Source organism: Ceratotherium simum, chromosome 20 (genome assembly GCF_057802395.1).
Source record: "Ceratotherium simum simum isolate JZ-2026a chromosome 20, ASM5780239v1, whole genome shotgun sequence".
NCBI classification, from domain to species: Eukaryota; Metazoa; Chordata; class Mammalia; order Perissodactyla; family Rhinocerotidae; genus Ceratotherium; species Ceratotherium simum.
The window spans coordinates 24,456,968-24,469,308 of NC_141919.1; the positions used below are offsets into that span (position 1 = coordinate 24,456,968).

Genomic DNA, 12,341 nt, shown 5'->3' on the forward strand with positions numbered 1-12,341 from the left:
CTTGACCTGGGGTGGGGAGAGAGAAGGGGGGAAGCAGTTGAGGTGAGGAGATTACTGAGAAGGGTATTTGGAGGGAGGAAGGCCTTTGGGCTTCCACCCCTGACCTCAGGCCCCAGTGTGGCTGCCTGCTCTGTGACATGCTGCCCACGTCCTGAAATGCAATTCCTTGGCCTTCTCACTCTCCCATTCCAGAACGCGACTTCAGATCTCCAAGCCTCTCAACACTCCTGTTGTTTTAGGAAATAGATCTCCCTTTTCTGCTCTTCCATAGCCCCTGGCCTGCACCTTCAGGATGGCATTTGCTGCGACGGCCAACACCAGGCAGAGAGTCACAGCTGAGTGAGGGCTGTGTCAGGTGGTGAACTGGAGCCGGCTTGTCAGAGTCCACTGTGCACATTTCTTCCCAATTCCATGGTCGGTGACATCTGGACCACAGGAAGTGGCAGACACTACAGATCATGCTTCCTATCCTCAGTGAGCCAAGATGTACAGCATTTACCAGCACACCTCTGGTGTCTCTTCCCTTTACGTGCCTGTTGCACATCAGCCCAGGCCTGGGACACAGCAGGTACCCTGGCTGAGCTAGCTACTGGTGTCGACCGCTTAGAGAGAAGGTCGAGGATGTGGATTAAGAGTGGCTTTATTTAAGCTCTGCCACGGACAAGCTGTGTGCCTTGGGCAAGTCACCTGAACTCTGTGCCTCGGTTTCCTTATCTCTAAAATGGGAATAATTATAAGCTCACTTTGTAGGGTTATAGTAAGGGTTAAATGAGTTAATACAGGTACTTTGAGCGGTCCTTGGCATTTTGTTACTACTATATGAATGTTGGCTAATATTCTCTGAACTTCACCTCAGATCAGCACTGGGGACTAGGGTAGTGGTTCCCAATCTAACTGTGTTGTGGCATTACTTTGGGGAGCTTGCTAAAAATTCGAATTCCCAGGCCAAACTCCAGAAAGGCTTGGGGACCCATCACTAGAGACTGAAAACCTTTATCCCGAGATTGAAAAGAGGCGTCCCTAAGAAGGGTGTGTGTGTGTGTATGTGTTGTAAGGCCTCTGAATCAGATTCATCAGCCTCCGTCCTCCCCCAACCCCACGTGCACCAACCCGCAGGGAGGAGAGAAAAAAACAGCAGCACAGAATAAACATAAAAAAAAATTTGTGATGCAGTTAGATCTTGAGGGAAGGACCAGCCCAAGTGAAGCTCTAGATCAGAAATTAGCTTCAATGCCCTCATGGGAGGCAGGGAGGCCTAATCAGGTTAAGCAAACAGCCAGTCCTCAACCTGCAAGTGAAACGCAAGCCCCACTGGGCTCCCTACAGATCCTAAAGGGCCTGTACCATCTCTCACCTCTGAGCCTTTGCTTGTTTTCCTTTCTACTTAGAATGCCCCTTGCCTTCTTCTGCCCTGTTAATTCCTACTCAATCTTTAAGACTCAGCTCAAATATTCTCATTAAAAAATTTTAAACCTTGTGTGATAATTAAATATTTAAGTTTTACACATTTAAAAGCAGAAGTATTTTCTTGTTCATCAGTGTATATTTAGCACTGGCCTCATATATTGTTGGCACTAAAAATTATCTATCTATCTATCTACCCATCTATCTTTAATGAATGAATTGCGGACTTGGCGTCCTTAATAGCCCTATGTGTGGGGACAGGTGCCAATCAGGATAACAGAGAAATGGGAAATCATTAGCCCAAGTTTCTTTGGTTTCAGTACTTGTTTCCTAATCTTCTCCTTCCACCAAAGGCCACAGCCAGGCTGGCCCACAGGTAAAGCCAAACGGTGCTGCATGTCATTTTATGAATACACATACTGAAAACAAGGCTCCTATAATCCTAGAAAATGCTCAGAAACAGAACACCGTAAGTTTAAACAATCTTTTCAGTATTTAGAAGGAGAGGGGAAGTGTTCTCAGGGAAATAAGTCATTGTCACAAAAGTTTTTATTATTGGAAAGGATGAGGGAGAGGGGAAGAATGGAGGGGACAGGAGGGACAGAGACAGAGAATTTCGCAGACAGCGCAGAAGGACTCAACCTCGTCCGTCTTTTAGCATCCCCTGGGAAGCTTTTAAAAAGTGCTGATGCCTGGACAGCATCCCTCCAGTTGTGATTTATTTGATCTGCGGTGTAGCCGTACTGCTTGTTTGTTTCCAAAGCTCAACAGGTGTTGCTAATGTGCAACCAGGGTTGAATATTACTAAGTTAGCTGTTCTAGAATCCTTGCCAAGTAGGTGAAAGAGAAAATCCCAAAGGCAAAGATAGCCCTCCACCTGGCAGTGACTGAGGTTGAAAACTGTTCTCTGTTCTTTGCATACAACCTCAGTTCTCAGAGGGGCCCCATCTGTGCCATCTTCTTTGTGTGTTCACTGCCAATTAAAACCAGCAGCCACGATCAGTGTGGTGCAAATGGGCACCATTCCTGGGGCAGACGGAGAGCTGCGGGCAAAGAGCCCACTGCCTCGGTTTTAAAAACTTTCTGGCTGGACCATCCTTCTAATTCTTAGAAATCTCAAATCTCCTTCTGAAATGCATCATAAAATAATTAAAGCAGATGGCAGCTGGCATCTCTCTGGGCCTCCTAAGATACACTGTCGGGGGATGGATCAGGAAACGAATCTGTTGACTTGGAAGCTGGGGCTAATTTCCATTGTTGTCATCATGTGTGGGATTTATTTTCCAACTTAACTTCTGGTCTCTTTATGAGTGCATGAGGTGCAGTCTATGTGTGGTTTTTTTCCCTCCCAACTTAAATTTCCAAGTGTACTCCCCTCCCCTCCCCTCCATCTCTACCATAATACATGCAATATCGGGAAATTCCTGCAAATACAGTCCAGAAGGAAAACAATCTTATTATTATCTACATCCAAGCACACGCAGAATCCAGAGAATGAGGTAATCCATTTACCACCACATTAGCTTCTCCACTTTGTCCACGCAGGGCCTAGCTTGGAGAAGCATCCAGGAGAACCCTCCCTCTCTGGTCTCTTTTGCTCTTGTGCTCTCTTTTCTAGTTCACCTTGGTCTTTTGTCTTTCCTCCTCCTCCACACATCTCCTCTTCCCACCAGTGTCCTGAATCTGTCTTAGAAGCATGGTGGTGCAGCCTTAGTTTCTCTTGCAGAAGTTAGCACTGGTCTTTCAGAGTCAACAGAGGGGAACTTCTCTAATGCAGGCACTCCTTTCTCTTGGTAATATGAACACACTCTCTCATTGCATGACTTTGATATTTTATTTTAATAAAAATCTTTGCATTTTCATTCTATTCCAACAAAAAAACCTCACTCATCCCCAATAAAAGCTTCTTTGCTTTAAAAAGACTACAAATGAAAGAAAAGGAAGGAGATAAGAGAGAAGGAAAGCCCTATTCTGCTGTTTGACAATAAAGTAACTTTTGGGTATCTTCATGTACTATGCTCTACCAGAATGAACAACCAAGCATATGCCAACATGATGAGAGACATATACAACCCTAAGAACTAGAAAACAAAAGCAAGGATCCAAGAATGTCACCTATGCCACACACGGTGCTGAGGGGGCAGCATAAGTTGGTGGTTGGAATGGCCTGGAGGGAGTGCCTATTAGCAGAAGGATGTGTGTCTAGGAACAAACCGCATCTTTATTTCATTTCTTATACGTTCCTTATATATAGCAGGACTGGAGCCTTGGTTGTTTTTGACAATTTTCTGCATCAGCAGAATGCAGACGTACCACTGTTTAAAGTGGTATCTATAAAGATGCTCAGCTCATCATGTATCTGGTTTTTTGGGTTTAAACTCCAGCAAAGTAACGTGACATATTTTATATGTGATATAGTTATATACTTCTCGTATTTGTAAAAACATATCTTTTTAGTATAAAGAAGCGGAGGAAATGGGTGCACAGTCCTTAAAAGAAACCAAGCTTCAGACTATGCCTCTTTTGTAAGAAGTAAGAGAAAGCCTGTGATTCTGTGAAGGAACCCATGGAGCATCCCTAAGTGTGCCACTGTAAATCTAGACATTACATAATAAGAATTGGACCTATGGAGGCCTGTATCAGAAGGAAGAGTGGATCAGTCAAGACAATGGTGGACATCTCTTGTTTGTTCTATCCAGCAAATAGCTGCTCTTCTTCTGGTAACAGCACCAGATTTTCTTCTGGGAAGCACCTCTTCCCCACTCTCAGTTCTTGTCATTTGGATGGTCTTGACTTTGTTTGTGGCTCTAAAGGTTGGCATGTGGCTCAGTCCCAGCCAATAAGAGCATCTTATCACCCTGGCCTTGGCAGGGGACTCATGGTTAAGCATCTGACCCAATGAAAGTCAAGTCTAAGACTTTTGTTCAAACTGTCGCAAAGGAAAAGTGGACACAGAGCCATGAGTCTATAAATCTGGATTTGCTGGAAACCACATTGCTGCCATGAGGGAAAAACTGATTCAAGAATGGAGCTAAGTTGAGGGATAGAGCAAGACCAGGATTAATAAGAATTGTCTGTGCTCTGGAATCCATTCGTGCCTGAGAAGTTGAATCTACTCTTGAGCTTTTCAGATACATTAGTCAAAAATATTTTTTTGCTTAAGCCATTTTTAATTGGGTTTTTGGACATTTAAAACCAAATGCATTGGGACCAGCCCAGCGGCATAGCAGTTAAGTTCGGTGTGCCCCGCTTTGGCAGCCCGAGTTTGTAGGTTTGGGTCCTGGGCGTGGACCTACATCACTCATCAGCCATGCTGTGGTGGTGACCCACATACAAAATAGAGGAAGATGGGCAACAGCTGTTAGTTCAGGGCCAGTCTTCCTCACACACACACACACAAAAAAAACCCCAAAACAAAAGCATCGTAACTGAAAGAAAACAGTTAATAAAATAAGAGTCTGCCCGTATATGTGCTATGAACATAATTCTGAGAGAACAGTTTAGCCTAATTCAGTGAAGTCCTAATTCTGTGAGGATTGAACTAAACTGCTTTAACATAGAATGTATAGAACCAGGCCAGGGAATGGTGACGTAAATGTCTGCTGGACTTGGCAATTCTGTCTGGAGATGGATAGCTCTGATGCCAGAGGATCCAGAAACTGAAATTCTGCACCCCTGACTACACAGGTCTGGGCTCAGGGGCAGAATATTATGAAAGAGCTATGAGTTTGACATAGGTTACAAAAAAGATGAATATAGAAATTAAGGCTTATTCTATGAGTAAAAGCCAGATGAGCTCAAGGGCTACAGATATAAACAGAGAAGCAGAGGAAATATCAAGAAGAAATACTAGGTAGCAGAAAGGAGATTAGAGGCCAAGGAATTATTGAAATATAAATGAAACAAGGACAAGCGCACGTGGAAATGCAAACATGATGGCGCTGGTCATGGTAGTATTCCTGCGAAAGCTCTCTCTCTGTGATGCTCTGTGCCATATACTTGGCTTCCTACACAAATCTGATAATATTACATGGTAATTTCAAATGTTCCTATTTGGTCCACAGGCTATTTCTATGAACTGGTGACTATCGGGGCCAAATATTTTTTTGAGAAAGACCAGAAGGCCTAAAACTCTAGCTATGCCAAAAGAACCATTAGTAGGAATGTCAGTTTGGGGGCAGAATTAGCCTAAGAACAAACCATCCATTACATTCACAGGAGAATTTAGCATCTTATCCATTCAGTCAAATGGATTTCCTTAAAAATAATGTGTTTCTCTTTCTCTGCAGTACCGTGGTCAACAAGGCATTTAGTAGACTCAGAGCGGAAAGGTGCAGGAAGGGAGCTCTCACTGCCTGTGGCAGAGTCTGCGTACATTCATCTTCCCTTGTCCTTTGCAAGCACAGACTTCTGATTTTTGTAAAGAACAACTGCCTACAGGCCATCCACCACTGGCATCCCTGATATCACTCAATTGGCTCTGCCCTTGTCAAGCATGATAGATGCATACCATCACTCACAGTACCCTGGAAAGGAAACTGGGGAATGTCTTTGGTTCCTTAGGTGGTATATCACCTTTTAATTGTCACCTCAGATCCTCTCAGTCTTACAGTCTCTAGAATCCTCAGCCATGTGTTCTGCTCCTGCTCTGCCAAGGTGTCAGCTCATCTGGCCCCACATGGGCACAACTCAACAGTGCCCCACCTCAGGCCTGCACCGTGTGTCTCTGCCCTCCCACCCTGGGGCATCCTTGTTGACTCTGGGGCATGAGATTCCATGACACCCATTTGGTATCCATGCATGCACAATGCAGAAGTAAAGGCTAGTTAATGTTGAGGGGTGAACAGTTGACCAATGGGGTATAAGAGCCAGTGGATAAATTAATTTCTTTCCCATCCTCTGTATAAACTGTCTTGAGATGTAGTTCATTCAGCCTCTTGAAGATGGTCCTGAAGGATGAAGCAATCTCTTGGTGTTTGATACCATATGGTGGTCAGCTCAGTAAGGTACCTTTGCATTAGCTATCCTTCCTTCCCTGCTTCACTCTTGGTTTTCTTCATTCTTGCTTCACTGGGACTGCATTCCTTAATAAAGTTGTCGCTTATAAGCGTCCCTGCTTCCTGGGAAACCCAAGCTAAGACGATGAATATGAGGGTGGTCCTAGAACGCAGACCTTCAAGATGGAATTACTCACCATTTTGCTGACAATAGAATCCTCACTGCTAGTGGTGAGCAGGGAATGATAACCCTTGGCATGTAGATTTATCACAATTAGTAATGGTCTCATTGGAGGTTAGTTAGGATGCAGTAAATGTAGAAAGTGAAGCATTGTGCTTTATGGTGACTGTGTGCTTGAAGTTTTGGGGCAATGATATATGGATTGAGGGGTAGGCAAGCCTCTGTTAACACCATTGGAAGCCTCGCAAAAAGAAAATTATAATCTCATAGCAGCCAACTCCCAACTTAAGACACACTGTGAAATCCAGAGGGCTTCTTTAGCAGAACTTAAGGAAATTCCTATCTCTTTGGTGTCCCAAGGCCTGCTATGCCGAAAATCAGGTACAGAATTTGACAAGTAAGACTTCCACATTCTTGAAACTGAAACCGCCCCATCTCCCCACCCTAAACAAGATAGTAAAACAGTAATACTAGAAGAGCTGCAAAGGAGATGGCATGTGCAACCTTGACGGGTCTTATGTATCAAAGTTGGGGCCCTGACAGGGAAAGACTAGGCCCCTGAAACCTAGGATTGGGATTGTTGAGTGGACAAGGCAGAGAATCCTGAAAATACCTTCCCAACTCTCCTGAAAACACCTTCCCAACTCTCTTGAATCCTTCAGGCCAGCAGGAGCAGAATTCTCGTCCCTCTTGTCAGAGAAGAACAGCTTCCCCTTGCCTGAAGACTGCACAACAACTTCTCCTGAAGCCTGTGCCTTCCAAGATAATTCTGTTCTCCTCAAGATCTGCCTCACTATCGTCTATCGTCTCCAGGCTAATGGCCCCTCTTTGCTGTCATGCTGATAACTCAAGCACAGCCTGAGCAGTAAGGACAATTCTTATTCCAGGAGGAGATAACTTACATACCTAAGAAACCGCAGAAGCTGGACAATATTTTCTGCTAAGAACCAGGGAAATATGTATGGGTGTGGATTCTAATGGTATTGGAGTAGGAAGGACAGAATATAAGTCAGGACAGGATACAATTCATTGACATGGGCACTCACAGGATGCAATGTTCTAGCAAGATACCAGTCCTAATTGTCTTCTGAGACGTCACTTTGAAGCTTGGTCATCGTGATGGCTTGCAGTCAATGAGACGGAGAGTCAAGAACTTCTGCAGCATAGTATTGAGGAAGAAGTCAGAAGGCTCAGGGAGGTGGAAATGCTAGGTGAATTTATTAGGAAGACATAAGAACATTCCACTATGTTCTCAGAGAAAGCCCAGGAAACCCACCTTTCATAAAGGTAACAGGGAACAAACTAGTGAGAGAGCTGTAGTATCTTTGAGATGCTTAGAGTGGCTGTCCTCAGTAGACCAAAGATGGTGATGCTGTCATTAAATTGTGCTCCCAATGAGCACAATTTGGATGGAATTTCAGAATGTCAGAAGCAAGAAAGCAGTAATTAACCATCTTAGGCAGGAATGACATAATTACAGTGTTGGAAAGCAAGGCTAGAGTGGTAATTAGGGTACCTTGACCCACATGGATCTGTGGTGGTTGTTAATAGATCTAGCGTTACCAGAGAGGTGAAACAGATGTACAGTCAATAAGATAGTACTCACTTTGTATAACAAAAAAAAAAAACTTGCTAGCTAGTGAGCAGGATGATATGAGCTGTCAAAATGGAAAGATTAGTTCTCTCACCCAATTTCTAGATCTGGTCTATGGATCCAGAGACCACTGGTCCATGATTGAAGTGGAGGCCCAGTCCCTTGAGGAAGGACTCTGCAGTGTCATCACAAGAACATATGGTAAATATTCCCCAATCCTTCTCCAGAGGGACCTGGGTTTCTACAACAAAGCAACCAGGGGTATTGATTGATATCAGGAGATTCAGAACCTTTGCTTAGTGAGAGCTTATGGAGGACAGGTACTAAATGAAGTTTTGGACCAAGTCCATCTCACAGGATATCCAGAGGGTTCATACCCACCCTGTTTGTTTCCCCAGTCCCTGAATGTACAATTGGGACAGGTACACTCAGCATCTGGCAGAACTCACACTGGCCTGTAAAGAAAGGACTCTTATGGTAGCAAAATACAAGCAGAGGATCCATCCTGAAACTGAAACTTCCCTGGACCCAGGTAGTAATATTATTTTTAATTTATAAATAAGGAAATTGTATCTTAGAGAAATTAAAGTAACTTGGTTAAGGTTTTACAGTTAGTAATTGACAGAACCAAGAATTAAATACAGTTTAGTCTGGCTCTAAAGTCTGATTCACTTGGCTTTTAACTACTGCCTATTTTACCTATGTTTTTACAAGTTCTCTAACTGTAATGAACGTAACAAGGCAACCTAGGTCAATCTCAAACTTCTTGAGAATATTTGGTTGCTCCTCTTAATCCTATGTTTATATTTTTCTTGATATGAGAATCCATTTAAAATTTTATTTAAAGGCCTTGGTTTAAAACCCTTGAACCAATTATTTTCAGTAATACCAGGAGTGCCCATCACACAAAGAAATTTTAAAGCTGGGAATGATGATTCTTCATGACTGAGCCTTACTCTCAGGAGATAGTTTTCAGAATCTTAATTAATAAGGGCCAAGAAATCTTAATCAAGTAAGAAAAGGAAGTTATTAATTTTGTAGGTGACTGCTACTAACATCAAATCATAGTACTCTTGTCTATTAAGAGAGAGCCCCCTAACTGGTTATTTAGGAAGGATAAAGTTATATGCTTCCCACACACTAAAACTAAAATAAACTTTAGAGTTAAACGTAAATTTTAAAAAATGCTAAATGGAAAAAGTGAAAACGTGAAAGAAGTAGAAGTTAATACCAGACTCAGGATGGGGAAGCCTCTTTCAAAATAAAGAAAAAGAACGAAATTATAAGAGAAACTATTGGTAGATCTTGCTACATAAAAATTGTTAACTTCTTTTGTGGTGAAAACCATCACAAAGAAGATTATACGGCAAATTGAAAATTCTAAAGACAACATAACAGAATCTTAATATCCTTAATATATAAAGAATTCTTACAAATCAGTGCATTTATCTTCTAGTCAACAAAAGGGTATTGAGCACCTACTATTAGCTAGGTTAGACGATGGGGATACAACAGTAACAAAACAGCCGCTCTGATGGAACTTGTAGTCTCATGAGGGGAGAGAGACAATACATTAAATACATATGTAAAAACATATAATATGGCAGATGGTGATAAGTGCTATAGAGAAAAATGAAGTGAAAAGTGGGGTAAGGGCTTCCAGGAGGGAAGAGATTACAATTTTTAATTGATAGAGGGTCTCCCTGGGAAGATGCCATGTGAGATAAGACCTGAAGGAGGTGAGAGCAAGCCATAGGGCCGTCTGTGTTTCAGGCAGAGAGATGGCAGTGAGATGGCAGCAAGCCTGGTATGTTCAAGGGGAAGCTAAGGGACCAGCCAGTGAGGCCAGAGTGGAGAGAATAAGAGAGGAGTGGTGGGAGACGACATCAGAGGGGTAGCAAGGTGGAGCTAGATCATGTAGGGTCTTACCCATCCATTGTGTGAACTTTGGCTTTTACTATGCAGACAAGCAGGAAGCCACCAGAGGTTCTGAGCAGAAGAATATGATCTGAATTATGTGTTATCAAGGTCGTTTTGGTTGTTGTCTAAAAAGAGGAAATAAGTTAGGAGGCTATTGCAAGGCTGTAGTAGAAGCTGGTTTTTGTTTTGCTTGTATTGTTTCGGCTTTGCAGGGGTGGGCAGGGAGTGGGGGTGAAGACGTGCCTTTGGACACGTTAAATTTAGGATGCCCAATAGACATCCAAGTTGAGCCATCAACAGCCAGCTGAACATTCAAATTCTATGGTTCTGGGGATTGGTCTGGGCTGGAGTTCTAACTTTGGGAGCTATCAACATAAAGACAGCATTTACAGCCAAGAGAGTGAATGAGATCGGTAAGGAAGTGAGTGTAGACAGAAAGGGGAAGACATCTAAGAACTAAACCTGGAGTAAATCCAACCTGAAAGATTCAGGTCATGAGGAAGAATCAGCAGAGGAGACTGAGAAGGTGGGGCCAGTAAGGAAGGAGGAAAACCAGGTTTGGGCTCCAGAAGTGAAGCAAAGAGTCAACAATGTCAAGTGTTATTGATAGGAAAGTGAAGTGAAGACTAACTGATTACATCGGTGATCTTATTTATTTATTTAGCCTGTTAGTGGTTCCTCAGTCTCACAGCTCACTCCCTCAGAAGACACCCAAACTCACTTTTTGCATCCCCCTCCCTCCTCTCAGCCAGTATCTCTACTTCTTTGACTCTTCTAAGTTCTCTGGATCAATACAACCAAAGGCTCCCATGCTAGTAGTCTAATGCAGAAACCTCTTCATAAAGGGAGGGGAATTAGAAGGAAAGCGAAGGCTGAGAATTTTGATAACTCTATTTTTTAAAATGCTTCTTGTGTTTGTTGACTAAAAATAAAACCATTCAAATGCACCAGCTATCAAAGAAATACAGATTAAAAATAAACTGGCCACCATTTTTTTTGCAAATCAAATTGGCATTTAAAAAAACATATCCCGTATGGGCAAGACTCAGCAGACATTCTCATATACCACTGGTGGAAGTGTTAATTGGCAAAACTTTTATACAGGGCAATTTGGCAATATATAAGAATAATTTTTTTAAAGTTCCTTCTTCACACCTTTTGGTTCAGTAATTCTGCTTCTAGCAGTTTATTGTAAGGAAATAATCAGAATGCACACCAAGATTTCTGTAATAGGATGTTCAGTTTAGTGTTGTTTCTTATAGAATTTAGGGTATAGAATTCTATAAAATTCTATATTCTTGTAGAATAAAGAAACAATACCTTAGTGTTGTTTCTTATAGAATTTATGAGATTAAAATAGTAATTAAAATAATTTAATATCCAACATTGGAGGTTGAGTCAATAAATTATGAGCTAGCCACAAAAGAAATACTCTACAGCAAAGGAATATCTAAAAGATATGAGAACATGTCAACAAGGTATTGTCAAAGTAAAAAAACAAAAAAAAAACAACAAGCTATAAAATGGAATTTATTGAACGATTCTAATTTTGTAAATAAGAGAACAGAAAAAGTAGAAAGATATAAATTAAAATCTTAATAGTAATCATTTCCATAGATGCTTGAGATTATTGAAGTTTTTATCCATTCAGAAATATTTATTAAGGGCCTACCATGTGGCAGGCACTGTTCTGGGTGCTTGGGATACATCAGTGAAAACTGATAGAATTCAGCCCTTGGCATGCTTACATTCTATCAGGAGGGAAAGAGACAATAAACAATAATAAATAAAGGAATTATATATCTTTTAGGAGGTGATAGAGGAAAAACATAGAGCAGAAAAAGTGGGAGTGGTATGGCTGCCATTTTAAATAGGGTTGTTAGGTTAGGTCTTATTGACAAGGTGGCATTTAACCAAGACTATATGGAGATGAAGGAATTAGCCATGTGAATATTGAGGGAAAAGTATTCCAGACAGGAGGATCAGCAAATGCAAAGGCCCTAAGGTGGGAGCAGTTCTGAAATATCTGAGGATCAGCAAGGAAGCCTATGTGGCTGGAGCTGAATGAACATGGTAGTAGGAAATGAGGAACCAGACTGGGTAGGACCTACTGGAAGGCTTTGGGAATGCTGGGAATAGACAGGTTAAGAAGCTTCTGCAATAATCGAGATGAGAGATGATAGTGTTGGGATCAAGGAGGAACAGTGAATATAGTGAGAATTGGTCAGATTCTGGATATATTCTG

The 12,341-nt window shown here is 42.0% G+C and overlaps 1 protein-coding gene across 1 annotated transcript in view; it reads right to left on the reverse strand.

The window, feature by feature from the left end:
* Positions 1-12,341, reverse strand: part of LOC101396145 (histone-arginine methyltransferase CARM1-like) — a 244,928-nt gene that overhangs the window by 22,005 nt on the left and 210,582 nt on the right. The window lies entirely within an intron of this gene.